Genomic DNA, 16,731 nt, shown 5'->3' with positions numbered 1-16,731 from the left:
CATCTATGCATATTTCTGACCCTGAACTTTTCTTGCCCGTTTTTACCTGTTTAATATTTTTTTCAGTGAGGAACAGTTTAGTCCAGACTCACAGTTTATAATAACCGTGATATATCATGCTGAAATGTATGAGTTGTGCTATGAATACAACATAGAGTGGCATTCATATCCAAAAAATTGTATATAAATATCATAATAATAAAAATTATATTTACTTAATAGCGTTGTACTATAGCTGCTAATATTTTTTTCCCACATGAACATCAGCTTTCTAACATTATCAGCTTTCTAACTATCAATATATTGCCAATTTACTCAACACCTATTAGATGTTGATTTCCAGTGTTTGCCATCACTGGATTGGTCTTGTTTCATTTTTATACTGTAAAGAAAAAAGGGCAAGCTGATTTTTCAGGCTGTGTTTTCTATCCATGAATTTTTCAGGCTTAAAGGCAAGTGCTTCTGCTGAATGTCTGTGGTGTAGATACAAAAAATAAAATCCATCTCGAATGCTTCAACCCTAGAAAAATCTGGCAACCCCAGAAGTGTAAACCACAATCAAATAATTTGCAAAATCTAGAAAACCAACTTAAGCAGGTGCATATAACCAGTCTCTGAATACACATTCCCTGTAAATGCATGTAAATATTGATGTTACCTTTGGATTTAAGTTGCTATAAATATGACTCTTATTGTATGTCATATCTGAGAGTTACTCAAACTGGTATAAAGTTAGTGTAACTCTACCGTGTTGGTTGCTTGTCCAACTAAACGTTACGGACAAAAAAAAACTTACACAAATGTGCATGATGTCACTTTGTGAAATTTAGCATGTTCAGTAATAAGCAGATTAAATGTTAGCACATTATGTTATTATCTAATTCTTTATTTATCAGTGCATCAAAGGGCACTCATTCCTTAAAGGAATTTATTCTCAGAGGCCAGCTGCAGTTTTTCACATGGATACTCTCTCTCTCTTTATGTGTGTGTGTGTGTGTGTGTGTGTGTGTGTGTGTGTGTGTGTGTGTGTGTGTGGGCATTTGGTGAATTATGTGACGCAAGGTAAGATCACGAAATTTTAAAAATAAGCTAAATTAGTGTAAATGTTTGCAGAGCATTGTAGTTAGTGTGTTATTAAACACTGTGTGAGGGCAAATAAGGCAATTATCTACTTTTTTCTTTACTGAACAGATTTATTTTCAAAAAAAACATTAGGAGCATGAAAACATGAAAAATACTGTTTTTAGAATCGTGCAAAACATTTTTTTTTAGTTCTTTCATTAGAAGGAGAAAATTCTGCCACGGCATACGAATTCCATGAGACCACATGAGCACTAAACCTCATTTTGTACCATTTAGTACAGATTTAAGAACATTTTTATTAAACAACCCACCCACACACACATAAAAATTCAGACTTATTAAAAAAAATCAGGATTTTGTTTTTATGATACTGATATATTAGATTAAATTGTCCATATAGGACCTAATCACTTAATCACACATTTTATCCCACTTTGTTTAAAAATTACTATTTAAAAAACGATTTAAATGAAGTGAGCTTTAGCTGTAACGTGGCTTGTTGTGTGTGTGTGTGTGTGTGTGTGTGTGTGTGGGTGTGTGTGTGTGTGTGTGTGTGTGTGTGTGTGTTTGGGACTGTGTGTGTTTTCAAGTGTGTGGTCTTATCAGACTATTTTAATAGTCCTTAAAGAATTACCCCACTTAGCAAATTAGATACATATGGTTGTGTGCAACACTATGGCATTTATTTCACTCTTCAGAGCTATTTTAGTATATGAGCTTTGTGTGCTATACTTGTGTGTGATTAACCTGTGGTTTATCATCTAATGCTGTACTGATTTATATGGCTACATCATAATAGATCCACTCACAAGAATTTTGAAAATCTTTATAAAAGCTAAAAGACATCAGGGAGAAATGCAGGCATACACATAATAATCTGACCACATATTCATTATTAACTATTATAAATTATTATTACTAGTATTACTACAAATGCAAGTATTTTCAGGTGGTCGCTGCTTTCTAACAGTGGATGAATCTTTTTTCTATTTCTCCAGTTCAACAAATTTGAGTTTTATTTCTTATTTTCTGTATTCTTTATGGTCTCTCTTCATAATATAGAGAACCACAGTGTTTCTCCAAAAGCTGTTGAAACAAATATTTTTTCTCTAATTTATTTTAAGGTAAACTTTTAATTTTACATTTGGCAGAAAGATAGGAAGCATACAATATTTAATATAATTATTTATTTGTTTGATTGTTGTTAGGCTATCTATGAAATCGTATTGGATATATCCACAGCTTAATAACAGAAAACTTAAAAACAATACAGAATTTTAGGTTTTATTTTTTAACTTAATTAAGTGGAAGTATGTGTAAATACTACATTAGCAAACGCTGAGGTAAATGCTGTCAATCTGTCTAAAAAAATCTAAAATCTTGTTTTTTACACAATGACTCACAATTGGATTATCTGTGATCATTTTCCCCATCAATCTCTAAGAGCAGACTTAATTTAGTTAAGGGAAGAAAATGGGCTCAGGTTAAAGTTTTTAATAGTAGACTGTCCCATAATAATGTTCAGAACGGTTCCCTCTGAAAATAAATTATGTTCTGAGATTTATATGTAGATATGCTAAACAACTTGAAACATGGCACCTTTGGTCTGCCCATTATTTTGACATGAGCATAAGAATTAGAACATTATTTTTGGTTTGCATAGTTACATTTACAGCATTTGGCAAATGCCCTTATCCAAAATTTAATCTTATTTTTATGCAACTGAGCAATTAAGGATTCAGGGCCTTGCTCAGGGGATCAGCAGCTTGATGGACATGGCAACCTTCCAATCAAAAGTCCAAAGCAAAGACCTCACCAAATTGTTGCATTTTCCAGGCCTGTACAACAACATCTTTCAATTGTTAGTTTTATAGTATTTCTACCTTCAGTTTCCTCTTCAGGATTAAGGTCTGGTGATTGACTTGGTCAGATTTTTCCCCACAATTAAGCCATTTCTCATTTATCAGTATGTTCCGACTCATCGCCTTTGATTTGCTGCATGATGAAGTTCCTCCTGATTGTACTATGTGCATTTCTCTGTAAAATATTTCTTAATTCATTCTGCTGGTACCATTAATATTAACATTATTAATAAAGATTAATGAGTCTGTTTCAGAAGCAGCCAAGTAAGCCCAAGCCATGACATTACATGTTTTGGATCATGAGCAGATCCTTTCTTTCTCTACACTTTCTCTTTTTCTTCATTTTAATAAAGGTTAATCAGTTTCAGAGGTTTTGTGGCTCATCTTTGTATTTCATTGTTAATTTCAATCTGGCTTTCAGATCTTTACAACTGATGAGTGAGTTGCAGCTTGTGGATTGTGATTCTTTTACCCTGCCCTGTGGAGCTTGTTGGTGAGGTCACGCTCTGGTTTAGCGATTTTCTTCACAGCTTTCACAATGTTTTTCCTACTAATGGTTGTTTTCTTTAGCCAGCCGGTTCAATGTCTGGTTGTTAGTACATCAGTTGTTTCTTTCTTTTTCAAGACATTCTAAATTGTTGTACTGTTGTATCATGATGTAAACATTATCAGGAAAGGAAGCTCAAATGTCTGCTAAAATGCACATCTATTGCTGAGCTTATAAGCTTGCAGTGGAGTTTACAGTCACTCCCACTCATTACAGAAAAAAACGGGCTTAAACATTGGTGAAAGATTTTCATATAGTATGTTATAAAATTAGTTTATAGATCTTGTCAAACATGTAATAAATTATAGGATGGTTGATGACTTCTTTGTTTTTTATTAAAGTAAAAAATGCTTAAAAATATCTGTGTCTATCTTTTGTCTAACTCGTTCAGTCTTAAATCACCTGTGGCTCTCCCTCAACATTATACAGTATACGTTCCTTAATCCGACCGAGCATCAGTGAGTGAAAATCTGAGTCACCTAGTAGGTACTAATGTGTTGTGCCATGACATACCTGGAATAAAAAAAGACATCACTGTGTTTGTTGGACACAGGTAAACTCAACATAATGTTAGGGAAATGGCAGATATTCACAAGACTTTCCTAAAGCTTGAGGAGAGTCAATTAGTTCATTTCAAATCAATGTAATATTTTCTGGAGGTATATATCTGGATGTGTCTGGGTTTAAACCAGCCTTATGTGATACATATGAAATTAACCAGTATTCCTACAGAATTTTTATTTGAATGGATACTGCAGTATCTAAAAAAAATTCGGAAAAGACAAGCATTTAGACGACTAAAAATACACTGCAGTTAAAACACTAACAGATTTACATATGCATTGAATACTGCTGTCAATTGCTTTGCACACCTGCAAGTGCACATGTCCTGAGCAGAGTTTAGTCTTCATGGTGAGCTGCAATAAATAACATGATTACTGCTCATCTGACTCCACCAAACACATTTGATGGATATTTCAAGAGCCAAATTATTCAGTCTTTCCAAAAGTTAGCCACAATCCTCCCTTATTTCAAGTGAAAACACTTGAAAAGAGAGAAGGAGGCCCCAGAAGACAAAGTGCATGCAGTCTGTCAAGCCACGTGAGAGAAAGAAAGCTAACCAAGCCTGCTAGTGTACTGCTAGGTTTGTCATCACATTTCACAGCAGATCTGTGACCGGAGCCTGATAGAGTCTCCAGGAAAAAACATTTGATGGCCAAATGGATTAATTTATGGTTTAAAAAAGGCTGCACCGTTACTGCACAAAATACTCAGCCCTGACTGTCATTCATCTGCTAATACACTAAACTATAATGTCTTATGGCACTAACCAACATAAGGGGAACAAAAACAAATAACAAAAAAATAAATCTACTTTAGCAGAAAATAAATTCAAAATCAGCCAACACTTTATATTACATAGATTAAGTAATATTAACACAATCAATTCAAGCTTTATAACAAACTTTCTAACCCTGAACATACTTTACCATGGACTAGTTCTATCTTAAGCACAAATCGATTCAAACTTTAACATACACTAAATAATGTGCAAATCAACTCAAACTTCAACATAGACTGACTCAAACATAAAAACAAATCAAATAAAATCTGACCAAACCAAACTTTAGAACAAATCTAGTCAAACTGTGACTCAAATTGACTCAAATATTAACAGAATCTTGACAATGTTACTACGTGGTGTTGTAATAAAATATTCACTATATGCAGTTATATTCCAGCAGGTCATGATTGTAGGATTTCCAGTGTGTTGGAAGATGATTTAGGGCCAGTGGGAACACAAACATACTCAGCTACCTTTCCTTGCACATTCAGACTGCACTAGATAGACAGACAGATCTCTGTCCGATGTTTGCTCTACATGGAATACAGTCTCAATAAATCTCCTTAGTTTGCCATGTAATTGTGCTCTGATTGTGCTCTCATTTCCCAGCCCACAGTGACGCAATCAAGAACAATTAGTTGTGAAGTAGCACAATACAAAATAAACCAGTAAAATATTGGTAAAGTCAGCTACACAATCACAGACCACCAACTGACAGCCTGACCTGTAAGTCTATGCAATATTAGTGCCCATGTACTCATATATACTCACACACACAGCTCAACAGAAGTGGCTCTCGAATCTCTTGGCACCTCTCGAAGTGTGGGAGCACAGTCCCTGTGAAGGAAATCTAAAATTAGTTTTTACGGCCTATAATAGAAGATTTACAGCACAATGTAATTTGCAGTCTCCATGTGCGCTGTGGCAAAACTGAGGCAAACACTTATAGTAGGTACGGAAAAAGGACAGGACACATCTCACTGAGCATCCTCATACTCACACAAACACACAAACACACACACCTCACACTCAGTGTTCAGGCAGGCTGATATGAGTGAGTATGCAAGTGCAGTACACATGCCGTTACACATGATCACACACGGACACACATGGTTTCAATTAGACCAATACTCTGACTCAGTGCCAAGTGTAGGGTTTACCACTTCATTCCTTCCTTCTGGTTCAGGCATTATGGACAATCTGAATGGGCCCGGCACAATTCCTGGGTTTTATATGGTAGCTGTTAGCATTCTAGCGTATCAGGGTGTGTTCAGTACAAGGGCACTGACACTTTACACAACTGAGACACACTGACGCAATCAGTTTAAGAACAAACAAACACCTATCACTTTACACTACAATTATGCAGGGACTAAGCAAGAAAAAAGCATTGATAATGAGCCCTTAATGTGCTTTTTTAAACAGGATCTCATACAAAGTGTGTGTATATTTATATAAATATACAAAGTATGTGTGTGTGTTTGTGTGTGTGTATATATATATATACAGTATATACTCACACTTTGTATGAGATCCTGTTTAAAAAAACACATTAAGGGCTCATTATCAACGCTTTTTTCCTGCTTAGTCCCTAGTTACGCTTGTAGTGTAAAGTGATAGGTGTTTGTTTGTTCTTAAACTGATTTTTATATAAATAGATAGACAGATATATATATATATATATATATATATATATATATATATATATATATATATATATATATATATATATATTATATATATATATATATATATATATATATATATATATATATATATATATACATATATATATATATATAGAGAGAGAGAGAGAGAGAGAGAGAGAGAGAGAGAGAGAGAGTGTAAAATATATTATAATCATTATTATTTTCCCCAGTTTTTCCTCGAGTTCATCACAAATGCTTCCATGATCATATGACGTGCTTCCTCCGAGACAAGTGAAGCGGTGAGTAAAGCAGTGGGTGACGGATGATCTACTTTATCTACTTTTGTAACTTATAGGTGTTAATTTCTAACTAAAGCTAAAACAAGAAAAGCTCAATGACACTATGCAATAACTGTTTGTAGAAATATTAATAAATGAAACAGAACTTAACATTTTAGATAGTAATGTTTGAAACTATACCACTTCAGTCAAATTAAGTTTTTAGGTGCAAAAGTGTAATTTAATGTAGTAATGTATTTATAGATTAAATTTATCCTCATTCGAACAAAAATATTTCACTTTGAGTAGAATTCTTTTTTTAAAAAAAAAAGAAAACAAGTACAAAAATCTATTAAAGCAAATATCATTTCCAGTTTTGAAATCCTACAGAACAATCTGTGGCTATAAAGAGAAAAACCATATGTGAAAGAATTATTGATGTCTCAAAGAGAAAATGTGAAAGGGAAATGGAGAGAATATGTCTTTCATCATCTTTAGCTCAGCCAGATCTAAGAGATCTGTTCAGCCAAAAGCTAATCAAAAAGTCGTGAAAATTGAGAGGACAAGAGAATGGAGTTGGCAACACTGTGTGAGCTGTATTGTGCATTTCAATTTGCCTTTTGTGATGAAACAGGAAGATCTTAACTTACCATCTTAGCCATTCGGTATAAAAGTCTGTGGTGTTTAAACATCTCCGAGTACAGACAGCTGACTTTCTCAGTATCAGACTCTGAGCACACTGTCTACTATAACTTTAGTCAATTTCATTTCTACAAAAATAGTTTTTCTTTACAATAGTTCTTCTTTTTTTTTTTTACAAACATGGACTCCACAAGACCTCTGAAGGTGTGCTGTGGTATCTGGCACCAAGACATTAGCAGCAGATCATTTAAGTTGTGAGGTTGTGAGTTGAGACATCCATGGATCTGGGGAATATGGAGGCCAAGTCAACACCTTGAACTCTTTGTCATGTTCCTCAAATCATTCCTGAACAAATTTGCAGTATAGCAGGGAGCATTATCCTGCTGAAAGAGACAACTGCTATTAAAGAATACTATTGCCCTGAAGGGGTGTATTTGGACTTCTACAATGTTTAAGTAGGTGGTACGTTTCCTCCACATGAATAACATCCACATAAAAGTCAGGACAAGCAGAGCATCAGACCAGCATATGCCAGCTTGCCTTGTTCCAATATGCCTCCTGGTGCCATCTCTTCCACAGGTAAGTGATGCACATGCTAGGTACTAACCACTCCACCGTGAGAATACCTTACAAGACCTGCTGCTTTGAAGACATCTAAACATCTCAGTTCGGCCCCTTTAACTTTGAGAACGGACATGCTGCCTAATAAATCCCATTCCTAAACCGGTGCTATTGTAATAAGATAATCAATGTTATTTTGACTGAGATAATTTCTGTTCTCTCATTTCTCTACTAAATGCTACTTAACCCCTGATTTTTTTTCCTAGACACAAAATGTATAATTGTTAAATAATTATACTGTTAAATGTTATTCTGGTCACCGTCCACTTTATAAGTGGACCTGTGCATTAAGTAAATCATTCAGCAGCAACACAATTCATAAAATCATGCAGACATAAATCAAGATTTTCAGTTCACATCAAACATAAGAATAAAGAAAAAGTATGATCTCTGTAACTTTGTTTATACATGGATATTGATACCAGACTGACTGATTTGAGTCTTTCAGAACATGTTTACACATAATGTTGCAATAAACAGAACAACACTTTGTGAGTGACAGTTCAACGGTCGAAATGATTGGTTGAGAAGAACGATCAGCTGAAAATGGCCAAAATTGGTTTGAGCTGCCTGTAAAAATATCATGCAGTCACTGTTTATAACCATGGTGGACAGAAAAGCATCTCAAAATGCATAAAACATTGAATGTTGCTGTAGATGAGCAACCACAGCAGAAGACTACATCAAGTTATATCATGTACCCATGATATGAGGATATGGAGATTCTTGTTCTTGGCCACCTCATGATTTAATGAGCTCTGTGTTCTGAGATGCTTTTCTGTTCACCATGGCTATAAAGTTTGCATGTTTGACTTTTTGACATATGAGACTCTCTGATCTCTAGCATGAGCAAAGTATTTCAGCCTGTAGACCTTCTCCTCACTGGAGATTTTTTTGTTAGCACCATTCTGTGTAAAATGTTAAGACTGATGTTCCCCGGAGCATCAAAATCCCTGGAGGTCAGCAGTATCTCAAATGCTGAAACCAGGCCATTTGGCACTATAGTCTGTGCCGTGGTTAAACTCTCAAAGATCATATTTTTCCCTATTCTGATGAATGATGTGAACATCCATGTGATCTTGACCTCTATCTGCAAAATTGCCTGATTGGATAACTGCATAAATAAGCAGGTTTTCCTAATAAATTGACCACTATAATCTTTTTGTCGCAGATTTTACAACTTTCCCGTAAAACAAAAGTACAGTCAAACTTTAACGAAACAGGGTCTGAAGGGACGACAGACAGACAGACAGACAGACAGACAGACAGACAGACAGACAGACAGACAGATAGATAGATAGATAGATAGATAGATAGATAGATAGATAGATAGATAGATAGATAGATAATTGATCCTGGAGAGCACTGGTACCAAAATCTGTCACTTTATCAGACTCAGTTATGTGAGTCTGTCCATGAGAGTCGGTTTATTTTACTGCTGTTCCAAAAAAGCTTTTAAAATAAATAAATAAATAAATAAATAAATAAATAAATAAATAAAACATTAGCCCAACTCAAAAGATGGCTTTGTCGTCTAGACATTTTAATAGCGGTGAAAGTTAAAAGGAACTTCAGGCTCGAAAATGAAGCTTTGGCCACAAAGAGTGGAAATTCCAGATGTTTTTCTCTTCTTGAGAAAAGCTGTTGTTGTTTTTGCTTCTTTTCTGGCAACAGCTGCATTGTGCTCGAGCCTGCTGCAGTTCAGCATAATAACACCTCCAGGTGTATAAGAACGCATTCGGGTCTCTACTAAAAGAGGTTTTAATGAATATACGATTTAAAACAAAAATCACAGAAACCTTCAGCGACATATGCCCGATATCCGGCTGTACTTGTTTTTAAAACACGTTTAGTCGTCTACACAGGAGTTATCGATGTTAATGCAGCATCTATTATGAGCTCAGGTTGGCTTTTGACCTGAGAGTCACCTGAATCTACAGGTCAAGTCCCAAACCGCACATTTCGACCCTAAATAGGGTCTTAAAATAGAAGGTTTACACGATCTCTGCTACACTCACCTGAAGTGACGCACGGTGACATGTCCTGCGTCCCAAACGCATGCAATGAGTCCAAAAATAACTATAGTTATCTTGTAACAATAGTTGTAGACAATGTGACACTAGTAAACCAGCCATGACGTAGAGATGACTATATAAGATCAGTATTAATCCTAGTACACATATGTAGTTTGGGACACAAGTGTACAGTTACATCTGGCGCGCAGGTTAATGTTGTGATGACTTACCTTTAGGAGAGAAAAAAAATCCAGCTGTGTGTGTGTGTGAAAGCTGACTCCTCATGCACGAGCCCTGACGGTCTAAAAACATTAATGCAGCTTGTGAGGAATAGAGGAAATTTAATAATAATAATAATAAAAAGAAAAACCTCCTCGAGACAGAAGGGGCTCCAAAGCTGAACGCAAGCAAGTTTTACAAAATAGTGCGTGCGTGTGTGTGTGTGTGAGGGAGAGAGAGAGAGAGCGAGAGAGAGAGAGAGAGAGAGAGAGAGAGAACCTGAAATCTTTTCTGACTGCCCTTTTTGCTTGTAACTGAAAAGGCGTGTGAAATGTTCCCTGTATCATAACCATAGATTCTGGTATCACAGTTTGTGGTACACAGCCAGCTTCAGAATGATTGACTCTCTTTGGCTCTCTATGGAACTAAATAAAATATTAATAGCATATTTAATAACTGACATATTATTATTATTATTATTATTATTATTATTATTATTATTATTATTATTATTATTATTGTTCTTTTTTACAAAGTATGGCACTTTACCTTCCCTTGAAAGAATATCAGCACTTGTTCAATATATTTGGAGAGATTTAAAGGAACAACTTGTCAGAGTTTGATATTTGAATGTTTTCTGTATGCTCCGAGGAAAAATGGTGCTAAAGTGAACCTTTCCTTGTCGCTAGAGTGGTACCTTCAAATATTCTCTATTAAATGAAAATGTGACTGTAAAAAAATGAAACCAAGGTAAAACATATCAGTGCTTTCAACTTTAATGTTATATAGCAACTATCAAGCAATTGTTGCAATGGTTGAAAAACATTTAGCTATTATAAAGGTGGGGGGGGGGGGTTGCTCATAAATATCCAATCACATTTAGGCTTATGCTTAAAAGTAATTTTACTATATATATATATATATATTATCAATGAAGTGTGTGTGTGTGTGTGTGTGTGTGTGTGTGTGTTTGTGTGTGTGTGTGTTTGATCAATGTGTAATGGAATCTTATGAAGATCATCATCAATACTGTACATAGATAAAATGGAGCACCGCAGTGACATTACCAAGAATAGAAGGTCCCTCCTAAATAGGACAAGAAAAGGACAAGAAGAATCTTATCAAAGAGGCTGCCAGGAGACCTACAGTGACATTAAAGAAATATCTGTCATGTATCTTGTATTCCTCAGATGACTGGGCACTGCAGATACATTTTTTCACAAAGAAAAACTTTGAAACCCACCCACATCACTCAAAACCATGTAGCAAAATGTGTTTACAAGTTATGTTTGCTTCAAAAACAAGGCAGCTTATCACTGAAAAATCCCCAAAGTGAAGCATGGTGGTGGCAGTATTGTGTTATTGGGCTAATTCTCGTCAGCTGGGACTGGAGCCTTGGTCAAGGCAGAGGAAATTGTAGATATCTCCAAATACCAATTATCCTTCAATGATAAATCTCAGTCAAAAAAAGAAGAGTAACCTTTTGGAATAAGGAGCTCAGATCTAAATCCTATTGAAACCTGTGGAATTATGTGAAGAGGGCTGTGCACAGGAAGTAGAGGAAAAGTGGAATAAAATAGCCATATTAAGATGTTGATAAATTGTTAGACTCTTACTTAAAAAGACGTATCGTGTTATATTACAAAAATTATTTTAACCTAGAATTAGTTAAAAGGTGTGCACATTTGTACAACCAGGTAATTGAACTATTTTTTTCTTTCCACATAACAGTTTATACGTCCCAAAAAATGATCTCGGAAAAACATTGTAGAACGTTTAAACTGTAACTTTATAGCACAAGATCAATACAATTCTGAATGCTGGATAAATATTAACTTGATATTTGGTACAAACTACATTAAATTATTTTATGAAATAACTCATCTGTTGTTAACAAAACAACATTCATTCTAATAAAAGTACTTCACACTTTACAATTGTAAAAGGGAAAAGTAGTTCTCAGTCTTTAGAGTCTAGTCTAGTGCACGCTATAGCACAAACATTCTTAATGCAGAACAAATCATGCATATTGCCGACAGACGTTAACTGACAGTGAATAAATTTGATATATAGGCTGTATCATGGGGTGTCGGTATCAGAGGTACAAGAACAAATCACGATAAAACTCCAGTTATTTTAACTTTATATGTTGATGCTGGTGTTGTATCTGTCTGAATTGCACGGTTTTGATCAAAACTTTTGTTATCTCTACTTCTGATCTTTATTCTTTCTACAGCTGAAACCATCTACTACTGTACTTTATATTTGGTTAAAATTATACACTACTTCTAGTGGCAAACTATTCTAGTAGCTACACAAGTTTGAATAGTAGCATGTGGTTTAGGATGTAGCCTTGCTCTATAATGAGCTATTCAAAAAAAAAAGCCAATTCAAAATTGACATTTTTGTCATTCTCCTAAACAATTACTTCGGCCAATTAGTTTCCAAGAATTTTTCCTTCTTTTGTTTTCACATCATTTTCAGAAGATGATCATGTGTAAAATTAGCCTCTTTGACTGGGGAACGATACGGTGAAGTTACAGGACAGGACACACTCTCCAAGAGTTGAGCTTAGTTGAGGGTGTAGCTCTCAGCACTGTCACTGAGGGGTGTTTTCTATGAAAGCAGAGTTATTTTAGCTCCAGACATGTTTACATTTCTGTGGTCTAGTCTCGAACTTTCCCTCTTTCTCTCCTTTTTTTTCGTTTTCAGTGCACAGCAGCAGGAGAGCAGGAGCACAGGCACTGCTGCATCAGACATTCCTCTGGTCTGCCAGAGACAGAAAGATACAATATAAAAGAAGCACACTGGCGAAAAGAAAGAGTGGGAGAAAGCGAGAAGGATGTCAGCAAAAACTCATAGTATGCCCATAACCACCCACCCAGCAGTATGTACTGTATACACACTCAAACATACTGTACTGTACACACACATCTGAGTGTCGCAGCTTCACTGTTCAATGCCTCAGCTTGAAGCTTTCTCTATTAAACTTTCAAAATGATCAGTTACTTAATATTGTTGCTTCCCTGCGTGTGAAATATTTCAGTCAGGCAGGTTAAGTTGAATGAATAAAGAGAACTTGTAGATATGTGTTTTTAATCTGGAAGACATTTTACCGCTCACCGGAATCTATACTCTATTAATCTATATTCAGCACATCTGATATACAATCTATATTCAGCACATCTGTAGCATATTATTAAGGACAGGACATTCAACACCTTTGCTTGTACTGAGAAAAAAACAGAAAACCTGTTGACATGAATCTTAGAATTCATATCTGAGAGCAGATTTTTGAAGTGAAATATATAAGATGAAACATATAAAGAATGATTATATAACACAAAAGAAATACATACCGTATAGTATTAAGATGAGATATATGAATAGTTTAGCAATGTGTTTTTACCAAAGTTTTTCATCTGTAGTAGTGTCAGTTTGTCACTACTGAGTCTTACTGTCTGAATATACATTTTTTTTTTATAAACATTTATTTTATATTTTGGAAAAGAGTCAAGTTTTTTATTTTAATTTTTTTTTTTTCAAAAATAATTTTTAAATTTACATATTTTTGAATCAGTAAAGAAATAACAAGCAAAGCTCGGGTCTGTGTATAGTTACAGGTTTATGGACATCTCACTCCCAGTGTTCCCAGTACAGGCCAAGATAAAGTGCTTATTCACAACAGGGGTTGTAATTTATTTTGCCTATTCTGCAAAATGTTAATAAAAAAACAAAAAAAACAATAATAATAATACTAAATAAGGGAAATCATAAAAAATGCATTTTGTTTTATTTAATTTAGTTCTGCTCTGAACAGATATTTACACATAATACACAAAACACAATAATAACATAATTGAAATGAATATTAAATGACTTTTTGCATATGAACCAGTTCAAAAGTTGACAGATGCTTGAATTTTTAACAGTGTTGTTTTACGTTTTTATATTTTTGATCAGTAATTTCACACTGAGACAACATAGAGACAAGTACACAACTATTACAAGAAGTGCAAACATTCACAGATGCTGAAGAAGGCACAGGTTCATAAGTTCATTATATGTAAAAACAAACAAACAAACAAACAAACAAACAAATAAATAAATAAGAGGATGTGTCCGAGAGGATCATGTACCATTCTCTTTAGAGATCCCAGGTCAGAATGACTTGTCTTTGTGGGACAGATAAATACGCACTCAAACAGGTCAGGATATAAATGTCAGTTTAGACATTTAGAAAGATAAAACACAGGTAGCAGGAGGTGCAACAGCTGCACTCATGAAACAGTATATTGTGTTGCTTATAAACAAGTGGGGGAAAAAAGACCCATGACTGAGAAGAGCATATTTCAGCCACCCACACATTCACACACACACACTTTCTCTTACACTGTCATCCTAATAAGTGATTATTCCCTCGGGTTCTTCAGGCTCAGACTGATGCAGTACTTAACACTATCAACATATCTATTAGGAATAATCCCTTATTCCAAAATAAACAAAAAGGCAACCATGCAATTTATTGTTCTGACACAGATCTAGTTTTTTTTTTAAAAAATACGTACAGTGTCTACATTGCAGATAATGCTCTAGTATTTAATTGTCCGCATGCTATTTTGAGCTCTGAACTGATGCTGTATAAATAGATAGTTGCTGGTTTGGAGAATTGATGAGACTTTCAGTGAAAGGGCTTTAGAAATGTACAACTTAGCCCTAAAAGCGATCATTATCATACAACTTTATGGGGCCTATCCTAAACTCTTTTTTTCCCCTTTGAAATCTGTGGTATATCATCGTTTTTGCACCATACAGGCTGTCAACACTTAAACAAGGCTGCCTTCTACTTAAACAAAAGAGCACAATGTAGGAGTGCGTCGAAAAATACGGCAAGTCATTTTTCTACATTTCATTTCTTTCGTGGCTGGCGCCTGTCTATGAGAGCCCTGTCAGCATGCAATTATTCACACACACACACACACACACACACACACACACACACACACACACACACACACACACACACTCACACACAGTCCAACATCTGGCCTGCTAAATTGTAAAATTCTGTCACACGTGTCTCAAGCTTCAGGATTCAGCTACTTAGAAATCCTCAAACTTCTGGCATCCAGTGTATAGTGTTCAGGAAGGAGGGGTGTGTGTGTTAAGGAGTAGAGGAGGGATCAGGAGAAAAGGTGCAACGTAGAGTCTAGACAGAGAAGATTGGGGAGAAGTCTGGAAGCCATTGCATTTTCTTAGTGCTGTGTGAGTGTGTGTGTGTGTGTGTGTGTGTGTGTGTGTGTGTTCTTGAAGTGGCCTCTTTCCAGCAAGGGATCACATTTCACTGCCTAATTACACATGAAAAATGGCCACATTATATTTTGACTTTTTTCCCCCAACAACACAGGGTGGAGAGAGTTTCTCCAAATAAGCTGTCTTGTGGGTGTTGAAGATTTTTTGTTTTCTTAAAGCTGAGCTTGTGATTTTATCAGCAAAATGCCTAATAATACCCTACCTACACTGGCACAGTTGTACATGTCTCTGTAACGACATTTATTACAGAAAATTATTACTATATTGTTCAACGCAATTCTATTGTAAACATGCTTTTGTATTTACAATGTATATAAAATACTATAGAATAATATAAAATAAAATGTCAGTGCATTCAGGATTAATAAAAACAATAATAATAATAATAATAATAATAATAATAATAATAATAATAATAATAATAATAATAATAATAATAATGTAATTAATATAATATTGTTGTTGTTGTAGTAAAAGTAAACATAGAGACTAGCCAGCAGGTGGCGCCACACTGCCACTAATTAAATTCAGCTACAGCAGTTACTTCATGACACGCACACACACAGTTTATCCATCCAGCAGACCAGCGTTTTCTAACAATAAAGACAGCAATTATAAATACAATTATTAAACAAAAATAATATTATGAAAAAAAAACACCTTACTATAACACAGTTTCTTATTAATTATCAAAATAAATTCCTCAGAAAATGTCACTGCATTATTAGCTTTTCATTTATTATCACTCACTTTTGTATATAATGATAAGTATTTATTAGTAGCTGTCAAATTTTTTGAAATAAAATACAGAACAAAATTTTTTTTATTATAAAATATTAATGGCTCACTTTCTTAATATCTGCAGTATATAATGATGGATTAGAAATAAACGAACAGATTGTTGTTATATACTGTACATACTTGTGGATAATGCATAAAAAGAGAAGAAAGAGTTATAATTGTACAGTGAGTCTCAGGTCAACCTGCAGCTCAGTATGGAAAAATGATCGTGCAAACTGAAGCAAAAAAAGAAGGCACATGGGAAATGAGATAAGCTTTTCTGCTAGTCTAAAATCAAGGACTTCAGTCGGTTATGTTGGATCATTTCTTTTTTATTTTCTATCCCAAAGGATGTGATTATATCAGATGGACCAGAA

General features: G+C 34.8%; 1 protein-coding gene across 1 annotated transcript in view; it reads right to left on the bottom strand.

The window, feature by feature from the left end:
- Positions 1–5,623, bottom strand: part of erg (ETS transcription factor ERG) — a 49,910-nt gene extending 44,287 nt beyond the window's left edge. The window contains exon 1 of the mRNA XM_060896719.1: positions 5,609–5,623. The gene's annotated coding sequence lies outside the window, so the exon portion shown is untranslated. The remainder of the gene's footprint in view (positions 1–5,608) is intronic.
- Positions 5,624–16,731: the final 11,108 nt, after the last annotated feature.

The sequence above is a fragment of the Tachysurus vachellii genome, chromosome 20 (genome assembly GCF_030014155.1).
Source record: "Tachysurus vachellii isolate PV-2020 chromosome 20, HZAU_Pvac_v1, whole genome shotgun sequence".
NCBI classification, from domain to species: Eukaryota; Metazoa; Chordata; class Actinopteri; order Siluriformes; family Bagridae; genus Tachysurus; species Tachysurus vachellii.
This window is presented reverse-complemented; position numbering and strand designations above follow the sequence as displayed.